The 12,997-nt window shown below is 42.1% G+C and overlaps 2 pseudogenes; one reads left to right on the top strand and one right to left on the bottom strand.

Moving 5' to 3' along the window:
• The first annotated feature begins 2,432 nt into the window (after nt 1-2,432).
• LOC129553651 (olfactory receptor 52B4-like) lies at nt 2,433-3,514 on the top strand (annotated as a pseudogene).
• Nucleotides 3,515-11,214: 7,700 nt separating this feature from the next.
• On the bottom strand, nt 11,215-11,802 carry LOC129554015 (RNA polymerase II subunit A C-terminal domain phosphatase SSU72 like protein 3 pseudogene; annotated as a pseudogene).
• Between the last annotated feature and the right edge of the window lie 1,195 nt (nt 11,803-12,997).

The raw sequence follows: 12,997 nt of genomic DNA, 5'->3' as shown, positions 1-12,997 counted from the left end.
GATAAGAGAACAGACTCTGTATGATTTCAATACCTTTAGACCATGAAATTTTCACCTTGCTTTATGTCCCTAGATGTATTCCAGGGTCTCCAAGTTTACAGTGTATAGAGACTTGAATGGAATTTGTATGCTACTGTGAAAATTGTGTGTGAAAATTGTATAAATTTCAATTATGTTGGATTTGTTCACAGTGCCTTTCAGGTCTACTATATCTTCCTCCTTCTCTGTATATTCATGCTATTAATTTTTGAGAGTTTGATATTGAAACTCCAACTAAAATTTTAATTTACCTACTTAAAAAAATAATTGCAATATATAGAGGAACTACATGTATTTCCCAAGTCTCCTGTAAATGTGTTATCATACTTTCATAATTTAAAAAAATAAAAATAAATAAAAAATTTTAAAAATAAATAAATTGTAGTAAAGTCATTTTAAAAGGTAGACAAGATAAATTACCCCAAAACTTACACTAGTTAATAGCTGTATGTGGTCAAGAAAAGGGGCATGGTCCAGTTGGAAGGGTGGTCAATTGAGCAGAAAGCAACTTTGAAAGAGCAAAAATTCTAATGACCCTGAAGAGCACTGGGAAGTGTTAATAGATGTGGGGTATTTCTGCAGCCTGTCGATGAGTCTCAGGGATGGCTAACAGAATATTTACAAAACCTACTGAGTTCTATGGTTTTTCCGGTAGTCATGTACGGGTGAGAGAGTCAGACCATAAAGAAGGCTGAGCACCGAAGAATTGATGCTTTTGAACTGTGGTGCTGGAGAAGACTCTTGAGTGTCCCTTGGACAGCAAGGAAATCAGACAAACCTAAAAGAAATCAACCTTGAATATTTGTGGAGGAGTGATGCTGAAGCTGAAGCTCCAATACTTTGGCCACTTGATCTGAAGAGTTGACTCATTGGCAAGGACTGATGCTGGGAAGGATTGACGGCAGGAGGAGAAGGGATAACAGAGGATGAGATGGTTGGATGGCATCACTGACTCAATGGACATGAGTTTGAGCAAACCCCGGGAAAGAGTAAAGGAGAGGGAAGCCTGCAATTGTGCGGTCCATGAGGCCACGAAGAGCTGGACATGACTTAGCAACTGAACAGCAACAACGATCTTAAACTCAAGTCCATTTAAATAACTCTGTTCCATGATTATATTTTTAGGACAGTTTTAGTCATTACTTAGACGGTAACAGGAATAAAAATAGGAGAGGATTTTCCCAATCTGCTAAATAAATTCAGAGGTGAGGAGTATCAATCCTGGAAGGGCAGAGAAAAATGATTGTGATTTACTTTGTACTGGATCTTCAGTTATGCTCTGTTCAAAATGCATATCTTGAAATTTGTTGATCAGTATACTGAATCCCATGGACGGAGAAGCCTGGTAGGCTACAGTCCACGGCGTCGCATAGAGTTGGACACGACTGAGCGACGGAACGGAACGGAACGGATACTTCATTTTTCATGGATTCCTGAATTTGCAACTACCTGAGTTTTGCACCAAGCTCCTCTCTTGAGAATACAGATGGACGTGGGAATCAACTTCAGTCATAGTCAGAGAGGGCATGGAAAGGGTAAGCCCTTGAGTTTGGCATTCATAGTATAGAAACACTCCTTTTACAAATAGCAATTTTGGATATGGATTCAGGGGGAAAAGAGACCTCTGTCCACTAAACCACTATGTTTCTTCTAGAAACTGAAACAATTGAACCATTCTTTCTTCCTCTCCATTAGCTCTTAGAAGTTGGGCCCACCGCTCCTCCTTCCATGCGACCTCCCAACTCCTCTTTCTTCTGTAGTACGACAGATAACAGGACTATATTATGAACTCCTCAGCCTTCAGCTGGCCTGGATACATGGTGCACAAGCGTTTTGGGTCTTTACCAGAATTTTATCACTGTTGCCTAGAGAGAAATTGACAAGGGACACATTAAATATTGATGAGGTTTCAAAAACAATTTCAAAACTCATGTTATACTATCCTACTCTTTATTCTGTAGTCAAAACAATAGGACATAGCTACCTGTTCAGAAAAAGTCTTTGTTCTGCTCCTCCCCTGATTCCCTACCTATAGTCACAAAACTATTTTCAAAGGTAAGTTCAAAAATAACTCATTCTTAAAACCAACACAAATACAGAGTAAATTATTCTTTCCATTTTGTTTGTGTATTAGCTTAATTTTGGAAAACAAGATGTTAATAATTACCATGCTCATTTAATTTTCTCTACTTCTCTATGGGTCTATCTTGCTTGTGAAATTAAAGCTTCATTCAGAATACAAGTCATATCTTACTTATATTTATGTATATATAAATCCAAAATTCCTGACATCATCAGAATGGAATGGGATGAAGTAGGAACCAAAATCAAGTGATAATAGAAAAGAAACATTTGCATATATTTTGGATTTTCCTCTGTCTCCATGAATAGGCATGAGATTCTGGAAGAACTTCCCAAGTATTAGGACCTTAAACCACACTGGTGCTAGCCACACAGTCTTCTGCTTGCTGGGCATCCCCGGCCTTGAAGACCACTACATGTGCATTTCCACCCCCTTTGTTATTTCCTATGCCACTGCCTTGCTTGGGAACAGCCTGGCCATCTTCATTATCCTCACCAAGCGCAGCCTCCATGAACCCATGTACCTCTTCCTCTGCATGCTCTCTGGAGCAGACCTTGTCCTCTCCACGTGCACAGTACCTCAGGCCTTGGCGATCCTCTGGTTCCATGCTGGAGAGCTCTCCCTGGATTGCTGCATTTCTCAGGTATTCTCCCTCTCTTCCACTTTCATTTACAAGTCTGGGATCTTGCTGGTGATGGCATCTGACCGCTACATTGCCGTATGCTACCCCCTGTGATACACCACTGTTCTTACCCATACACTGATAGGGAAAATTTGTATATCCATCTTCCTAAGAAGTTATTGTACAGTTTTTCCTGTAGTATTTCTTTTGAAAAGACTTTTTATAAAAGTAATATCCTCCCAAACACTGCTTGTATGCACGTTGTCCTGGCAAAAATTTCCTGCAATGATATCCAAAGAAACTCTGGAGAAGAAAATGACTACCCACTCCAGTATTCTGGCCTGGAGAATTCCATGGACTGTATAGTCCATGGGGTCGCGAAGAGTCGGACACAACTGAGCGACTTTCACGCAGAACATCTTGTTCGATATTTTTGTCCTAATGTCGACCTTGGTCTTAGATGTTGGGCTAATCTTTGTTTCATATATGCCTATTCTCCGTGCTGTCTTCCACATCCCTTCCCAGGATGCCCCTCACAAAGCTCTCAACACATGGGGCTCCTGTGTCTGTGTCATCTTCCTCTTTTATGGACCTGGGGTCTTCTCAGTTCTCACTCAGTGGTTTGGATACCACATTCTATGCCATATGTACATTCTTCTGGCCAATGTCTATATTCTCATTCCACCTACATTAAATCCCACGGTTTATGGGATTAAGACCAGCAGAGTCAGGACCTGGCAGTTCATTTGCTGTTTCCAAAGCAGATATGACTGTAATAATGGAAACTACCGTTGTGCTTTCCTCCATAATGCTCATCATGCTTTAGGTTAGCTTTTGTATCAAGATGTGGAGATAAACAAACAAACAAACAAAAAAGATGTGAAGGGTACAATGGAAATACTAATCAAATAACTCTGTATCTTGTCATAGAGCAATTACTGAGTTTGTAAATGTTTCTTGACAAGTCTTTAATAAATCATTAGATATTACTGCCTTTGGGGTCTTAGTTCACTTTCTTATTCATATAATTCATAATTAGATCAGTTCACCTCCCTACTGGAGGTTAGCATGTAAAGACCTGGAAACACTGACCTTTCCTGGGTAATTGTTAAACTCTTATTTACTAGGGTATTCTATGCTTTGAATGGCTACATTTGTTTTTATTCCTCTCATTCAGACATTTTCCTGCTATTTGCCCTGTGTTGTAGCTTTCATCATGTTTTTGCTTTTTAGACAATTATAAAATTCATATATATTTTAAAATTCATATGTATTCACTGTTAACATAATGTTACCATAAATAATGAGCATATATATAAGTAAATCTTTATCCTTTTAAAACATGAAACATAGCAAATGTTTACTAATTCTTACATTTCATTTATATTATCAACTGTCTGGAAGAAAATATTCGACATGAGAGCAAATACAGTATAAACATGTAAGAGTACACTGAGCAAGCATACGTAAAAACACATTGATATATGCAGAGGTGTAGTCAACTTGGCAGAGTCAGAAGACCCTAAGCTCACCTGCTTCCATGGGCAATCCAAAATTGCAACCATTTATAGAACAGCTATCAAGGAAAATGACCCTAAGACTAGCAGAAAAGCATCTCTACAACCACAGATGTAATGAAAGAACCACAAAAAGATGGGTAGTGGTGTCCTGTGTCTCCTGCATTGCAGGTGGATTCTTTACCATTGAGCAATCAGAAAAGCCCAGGAGAAGAGGGTAGGACAAATTGAGAGGGCAGTGTTGACATATATGAACCACCATTTGTAAAATAGATAGCTGGTGGGGAGTTGCTGTAGAACACAGGGAGTTCAGCGTGGTGCTCTGTGATAACCGAGAGGAGTGGATCAGGGAGGAGGTGGGAGGGAGGCTTAAGAGGGAAGGGATATATGTATACTTATGGCTGATTCACATGTTCATATGAGAGACCAACAAAACATTGTAAAGCAGTTATCTTCCAATTAAAAATATATGTTTTAAAAAGGGTCTCTCTATTTTTCTGTATTTTCTCTCTCGTCTCCAGTTGGATAACTCTATTGAAAGATCTATGGTCTGTTTCTTCAAGTGGGGGTACCTTGGTCCAGGGGTAAATGCATTTGTAGTTTTGTCCTATGTGGAAAGATTCCCTTTGTACAGGCTATACTATTTTTCACTACTCCCAGCAATATTTGAGAGTAACTTAGTCCTCACGACAATTCCAGCAGACTATATCGTCAAGCTTTCAGACATTTTCAATCGGATAGTGTTTCCAATAAGGCTGACTATCTGCACAAATGCAAGCCAGTAATCCTTCCTGACCCAACCCCTCCACTGTCCACACAAGCCAATTCCTCCTTCATGAGGTGCAGTCTGTTCCTGACTCCCTTGCACCTGTGATCGCCTCATGACTTGCTTTGGCCAGTGGAATAATGTGGAAGTATTATATCCTCTTGGACTGTGAAGAAAGCTGATCGCCGAAGAATCGATGCTTTTGAACTGTGGTGTTGGAGAAGACTCTTGAGAGTCCCTTATACTGCAAGGAGATTCAACCAGTCCATTCTAAAGGAGATCAATCCTGGGTGTTCACTGGAAGGACTGATGCTAAAGCTGAAACTGCAATACTTTGGCCACCTCATGCGACGAGTTGACTCACTGGAAAAGACTCTGACGCTAGGAAAGGTTGAGGGCGGGAGGAGAAGGGGACGACGGAGAATGAGATGGCTGGATGGCATCACCGACTCTGTGGACATGAGTTTGAGGGTACTCCGGGAGTTGGTGATGGACAGGGAGGCCTGGCGTGCTGTGATTCATGGGGTCGCGGAGAGTCGGACACGACTGAGCGACTGAACTGAACTGAACTGATTATATCCTCTGCCCTGTAGATTTAGAGTGAAGTGAAGCAGAAACAACAGTCAGAAGGGGGATATAAAATCAAGAAACAACATAGGGGTAGATTGGACTTGGGAAATGAGGGATTTTAAATAAATTAATTATGAATGAAGCTACTGACCTTATATTGTTAGGCCGTTGGCTCTTGGACTATAAAGTATTTCTGTCACTTGGGGATTTTTTAAAATTGTTATTGTAAACACACACACAAATACAGGAAACAAAACAAACGCACAGCCTAACAAATTCTTGTGAGGCAAATATCACCCAGATCAAGAAATACAACTAGATCTGACATACCCACAGCCATGTCCACGTGCCCTGTCAGAGCCCCAAAGCGATCACTGGCATACTTAACATATCTAATTACATGTACATTCATGTCTTTCAACAATTTGCATTCAAATGCTGCCATTTCACCTACAACAACCATCCAAATATTTCATTTGCCTCTGTGTCTTAACTGGAATTCAATGGCAACCCACTCCAGTGTTCTTGCCTGGAGAATCCCATGGACGGGGGAGCCCGGTGGGCTGCTGTCTATGGGGTCGCACAGAGTCGGACACGACTGAAGTGACTAAGCAGCAGCAGCAGCAGCAGTCAAGAAACCACTGTATGTCCAGTAGCACATCTAAATCTTTATTTTTCCATTCCTCACACTTAGAAACATATTATTGTTAGTTATCATTAAAAATGACAAATTTCCCCTCCCTTTAGCAAAACCACCACCACCAGTGGTATTAATACCACCTGGAAATGATTCTCTCAGTGTATTTAACAACACTTGTTCTAGTCCCAGCCTCCCAATTCCGTTTTTTTTTTTTTTTTTTTTAACGGAGTGCCAGGAGATCTGCAGAGAATTAGCAGCACTCTGGTCCAAACTGTGGCTGATTTTGGTGGATCTGAAGCTGAAAAGACAGTGAGGAGCATCCTAAGTGGCTGGTAAAAGGATCGTGCAATGACAAAGATCAGGACTCAGTATATTGGGACTGCAATCACTGTAAGGAAGTCTGGAAAATACCTTTGGAATGCTGCCAGCACTTCACGAGTGCGTGCATGCTAAGTCACTTCAGTCAAGTCTGACTCTGTGCGACGCTATGGACTGTAGCTTGCCAGGCTCCTCTGTCCATAGGATTCTCAGGCAAGAACAGTGGAGTGGGTTGCTATGCCCTTATCCAGCCAGCAGTTCATAGTCCTGGCCAAATTCTGTAGGTAACATCCACTGCTCCACATAAATGATCTCTGGGTTCCCATCACCCTCTTTAATCTGTCTCCAGCTCACCACATAAGGAAGCCCCAGGTAATGTGGGTTTCAGGAGGAAACATGAGCCCAGGCAGCCTCCCAGGCAACTTATACCCACCTGTTCTCATTCACAAAAACTCCAGCAACCCAAAATTCACCCACTCAATGCCCACAATGTTCAGGTTTTGACAACTTCCTCAACTGCATTTTTTTAACTGTACAAGAGACACCAGCTTCTATAGTTTCACAAGAAATCTACCACTAGATCAAAATGTGAAACACTAAATTCACCAACCTTAAAGTTCTAACTCCCCAAACATTTTTATATTTTTGTGACCTTTAAGGAGACTTAGACAAACCATGTTCCACAATCTACTTTATCCCCCATCCCATTTGTTTTAATCTATCCACAGACACATTGGGTGTTTTAAGTAAATTAAAAAAATTTTTTTTTGGTCTATAGTTGATTTAGAATGTTATTTTAGTTTCTACTGTACAAGAAAGTGAATCAGTTATATACACACACAAATATATCACCTCTTTTCTAACTTCTTTATCCATATATATCAATTTAGGACACTACAGAGTGGAGAAGAGTTTTTTGTGCTATAGAAAAGGTCCTTGAGCATGTGCATGCTCCATTGCTCAGTCATAGCTGACTCTTTGCAACCCCACGGACTGTAGCCCACTAGGCTCCTCTGTCCATGGGATTCTCCAGGCAAGAATACTGGAGTGGGTTGCCATGCCCTTCTCCGGGGATCTTCCCGACCCAAGGATCAAACCTGAATCTCTTATGTCTCCTGCTTTGGCAACTGGGTTCTTTACCACTAGCACCACCTGGGAAGTCCAGAAAAGGTCCTTATTAGTTATCTATTTTATATACACATATATTTGGTAATTAATCACTGTTCTCTCCATTACAGTTCCGGCAGCATTTGACTTGTCTGTCATTTTTGCCATCCCTTGCCCAAACAGATAGGAACTCAACTAGCATGAAGAAAGAACTTCTTAGGAAAGAAGGCTTTTCCTCCATGGATTTCACGTGGATTGAATAATAAGAAACCAGAGGGCTCACTTTGTAAGATCCCTGCACTACCACAAACAAGAGGACACTTTTTCTATAATTCAGAGGGTTTTGTTTCATTTTACTTAATGTCATGAGCTACTTAATTGAAAAAATCATGCTGGGATTTTAGTAAATGCTGCCCATAATCTACACTGTTTCTCTTAAGATTGGCATTAGCAAAAGATGGTAACAATAACCCTGTATATGAGACAGCAAAAGAGACACAGATGTATAGAACAGTCTTTTGGACTCTGTGGGAGAGGGTGAGCGGGGGATGATTTGGGAGAATGGCATTGAAACATGTATATTATCATATGTGAAACGAATCACCAGTCCAGTTTTCATGCATGGTACAGGATGCTTGGGCCTGGTGCACTGGGATGACCCAGAGGGAGGTGTGAAGGGGGTTCAAGATGGGGAACACATGTACACCCGGGGCAGATTCATGTCAATGTATGGCAAAACCAATACAATGTTGTAATTAGCCTCCAATTAAAATAAATAAACTAAAATAAAAATGTGGAATAAAACTAAATAAAAAAGACATACAATCTAAATATAAATATATTTATAAGTAAAAACAATTCAGTATAATCACATCTATATAAAAATTTATATATTTATATAAAACTATAAAAGAGCAAAAGGATATTGTTTTAAATTGATGAAATAGACAAGCATATTTCCTGATTATACTGAACAAAACACATCCACCGCTCCATTATAAGCCTTCATTAGTTGATCTAAAAAACACAGTCCTTCAGGTTCACTTCCTTGCAGAGCCATGTGAGCACTGAACTGTTCCCTCCAAGTCAAGTCCCCACACCATCATCCCTCACATTGGAATGTTTTTGATGGCTCCAGTGATTCAAGTTCCATTATCCATATAACGCTTTTCTCCTGCATTTCCTTGCTTGGGTGGGGTGCACCTGAAAAAAATCATAAGGATGGCTTTTAGCAAAAAGGGCTATGAGATCCTTGCACAGTAAATACTGCCTAGCCCAATGTCCAGGCACAAGTTCTTACAGACTAAGAAGCTGAAGCCAGACAAGATCTTCAGTAGAAGCAGACCATGTGCAGAGCTCTTGACTGTTTTCCACTGGGCTGCCAGGAGCACCTCAACCAGAGGGTCCTCCAGGTAGTCCACCTGCTGGACGCATTCGCAGAGCTCACAGATGATAAAAGACCAAGGGTGGCATCCTTTGGGTGGTTGTCCATATGTCAGTGAGATGGTTCCTATTCTCCTGACAATTCTTTATGTGAAGTCACTAGACACAGGTCCCATTCTTAGCAAACCCAACCAGCACAAAGCTCACCCATTCAATACTGAAGATATTCAGTGTTGCTACATTTGCCCACCTGCTTTTGTCTCCACCCTCCCCTGAGACAGCAACTTCCCAAGTGCCATCCAGATCTCTGCACTACATCTAAAACTGAAGCAGGACACTCATCAACCTTCAACTTCCAACCCTACAATCTTCTGTTATTTTTTCATCTCTAAGGACTCTTAGACAAACCATGTCCCACCATCCATTTCATCCAGTCCCATTCCCTTTAACTTTTCCATGGACACTTTCTGTTGAGTTTCATCATTGGAATAACTCCTTTGGAACAACAGCCACACTTTTACATGCTTTATCATATTTGCCTCCTCCATATCTCTACAGACAGGAACCAAAAATATTTTCAAGCAAAAATATTTTCTCAATTCCTTCCAGTGAATGTTCTGACAAAAGAAAGATCTCCTGGACAGAGCTTTTCTCTCTCTTATAAAGGGTCCCCGATGGACAGAGAGGCCTGTCATGCTGTGATTCACGGGGTCGCAAAGGATTGGACATGACTGAGCAACTGAACTGAACTGAACATTCCCTATTTCCATTTTGTGTTCCCATCATTGGAGATGATCATCTTAACACACTATCTGATCCCTTTCCCATTCTTGCCCTGACTCCCTCAACATCAGATGAAAGACTGACCTTGAAGCTCGTTGAATCTACCGGGATAGAAACCCTCACCTCCCTACCGTCAGCACTGCCCCATGTGGATAGGTACACCTGTCACCCATGTGAAGACAGAAAATTGACATTGCTTCTAAATTCTTCCTTCTCTCTCCTCTTCAGAACATCGTGTCCTTTCAACTCCACCATCTTACTACAATCCCACAGCTTCTCCCCCTGTCCAGAGCATCCACCTTACTGCTCAATCCACACTTCTCCTTGGAAAATCCTCTACTAGCTCATCCCAAGTCCCCAGGTCCACCCTTGCTCCATCCTGCCTTTGCTCTGTAAATGAAGTCCACATCAATCTTCTGACATAGTAAGACTCCTCATTCAACCAGGCCAACTCCCCCTTCCTATATATTCTCCTATAAGTTACACAAGCCTAGGTGCCATTGCTGGTCAGACCCAAGATGATTCACTTCCCTATAGATAGGATCCACTTTTAGAGGAGTTCAATACTCAATGAACCTTTTATGCATGAAGAAAATCCGCTTGAGGAAAGAGCGCTTCACCCTGTGGAATTCATTCAGCTTGAACAGTAAGAAACCGAGGTGTTCCTTTTGTAAGATCCAACCCTTACCAAAAATTAGGAGATACTTTTTCTATCAACTGGAGGCTTTAATTTCATTTCATGAATATTGAATTGAACAGATCATGCTCAAATTTTAGCAATTAATGCCTACTATTATAGAACCTGAGTTTCTATGAAAGTTGCAGTTACCAAAAAACATACAATCTAAAAATAGATTTCTAAAGTTCAAACATTAAATTTAATCCTATCTCACTAACAAGAAAAATTCATTTATACTGATGCACAATACAAAAATGACAAAAGGAAGTTGTTGTATTAAAATGATGAAGTCAAAACAAATGATGGAATGGAAATGGTGTGGGGTTTGTTTGTTCTTCTTCCCTGAATATCCTTCAATGCATCACTTGTCCATTGTAAATCTTGGTCTCTTGATGTGGGTAATGGAGTCTTGGAGGTTAACTTTCTTGCAGAGCCCTGTGAGTACTGAAGTGTTCCTTCCAGGTCAAGAATCCATACCATCGTCCCCCACCATGGAAGGGTTTGGATGCCTCCAGGGCATTCATGTTACTTTGGTAGAAAATGATTTCCTTCTCCACCTCCTCCTCTGGGTGGAGGGTACCTGAAAAAAGTCATGTAGATGGCTTTTAGCAGAAAGGCCTTGGAAGCCGCTTCTGACCGAAAATACCACCTAGCCCAATGTCCAAGCACAAGTTCTTACCAAGAGGAGCTGAAACCAGACAAGATCCTCAGTAGAAGCAGACTGTGTGCAGAAAGCTCCTGCCAGTTTTCCGCTCGGCTGCCAGGAGCACCTCGACCAGAGAGTCCTCCAGGTTGTCTGCCTGCTGGAGGCGTTCGCAGAGCTCACAGATGAGAAAAGACCCGAGGGTGGCGTACTCCGTGTTGTCGTCCATGTCCACGTTGATCACGTGCACAGGCTCGCAGGTCTCCTGTTCTCGGACCCACAGCTCCTCCACCACCCTGTCGTAGACGCTCTCCTCGCAGGTGAAGATGACATCAAAGCGATCTCTGCACTCTTGAAATCTCTCCGGGCGAGGCTTGATTCTCTCGTTTCTTCCCAAGATGTGCAAGATGCCGTTGCTGGTGTAGCGTTCTCGGTCTTTGCTCATGATGTCCTTGTGCATCTGCTCATAAGTGGTGGAGAAATCGTAAACCACGGGGGGGTTGCGTGCAGTTCCTGGGAGCCTGACTCGGGATCCAGCTCCGAAGGACCTGACTCGGAATCCTTTCCTCCTGAGGATGCGGTGGGCCTCCATGCTCCTGTTCATGTTGCTCATGCAGACCACAGCCACACTGAGCGGATATGAGGGCATGGTGGCGGCCACTTGGGACTCCAGCCAGACGCGTGGACTTCAGGGACTGAGGGGACTCTGAAGGCCAGGGGATCACGACTGGGTCGAGCTCTTCCAAGGACTGTTAGAGGCAAAGAAGAAAGAAGGCCTTTATATGGAGGCAGAAATCTTGATTGATGATTGGCTTAACTCTTGAGTGATTGGATTTGAATGGTGGGCTGGGAGCAGAGAACCCAGTGCTGTTTTCAGAACAGTCCCAGGATGTAATCACCAAACCTCAATGCCACTATGTGCCCACCCACACCCACCCCCCTCTTGAGCATTTTGCCGTCTCCAGTTAACCCTATCTGTGCCTGTGTGTATGGGGATGAATTGGTTTCAGGCAAAAGACTAGACTACCCACTGGCTTCTCACCAGCCTTCCAAAGAGCTGAAGACACACACGTGGAAAGGTCTTTGAAATTCCTGAGCCTCCCAATCCAATGATGCTTAGAATCACAGTGGCTGTTCCCCAGATTTTCATGTTAGAGCTGATACTCCAGTAGAGCAATTGTGCTAAATCCTAGGAAGGCATTCTTGGTTCTTCCTATCAGTCAAGAAAAGCATGCACCAGTGTCAAAAGCAACCTCTGGAAAATATGACTGTCATTTGATAGGGTTTCAGGAGTTGCAAGAACACCGCCTTCTCTCCTTTCTCTTTTCTTCAGTTCATCAGAATTCTGGAGCGAACCGAGCAGACCCTCCTCCCTTATCTTGTCTCCAAAAGCAGCTCAGTCTGAGCACTCCATACTCAAAATAGAAGCCTTTTCATTGCTTTTCTCCATTTGCATAGCTGGTGAAGCAACCGTACAGATATTAAACTTTGGATTGGGACATTGACACTAAGGAGATTTAATGCTGTCACTTCAAAATGATGAGGGCAAAGATCTCTTCAGAGAGCCACAGACTGAATGTTCTGTCCATTGCAGTGATTCTCTGAGTGCAAAGAGTCTTACATCAGTAAACAGCCCAAGTCTACTCAAAGTGTGACATCCCAAAGCCTCAGCATGAACTGAAGGGGAGCTTGTTTAACCTGGGAATTGGACTCCCAGACCACTGAATTGGATCGCAGGGATGTGCACTAAAGATTGAGAGCAAGTAGACTAATAGCAGAGATTTCAGAAACTTGACTGGACCTCAGAAGTCCCTGAGAAGCACTGCCTCTAGAAGGGAGGTTGAATA

The sequence above is a fragment of the Moschus berezovskii genome, chromosome 14 (genome assembly GCF_049115385.1).
Source record: "Moschus berezovskii isolate FMDL1 chromosome 14, NW_MosBer_1.0, whole genome shotgun sequence".
NCBI classification, from domain to species: domain Eukaryota; kingdom Metazoa; phylum Chordata; class Mammalia; order Artiodactyla; family Moschidae; genus Moschus; species Moschus berezovskii.
The sequence above is the reverse complement of the archived record's forward strand: the minus strand, read 5'-3'. Positions and strand labels throughout refer to the sequence as shown.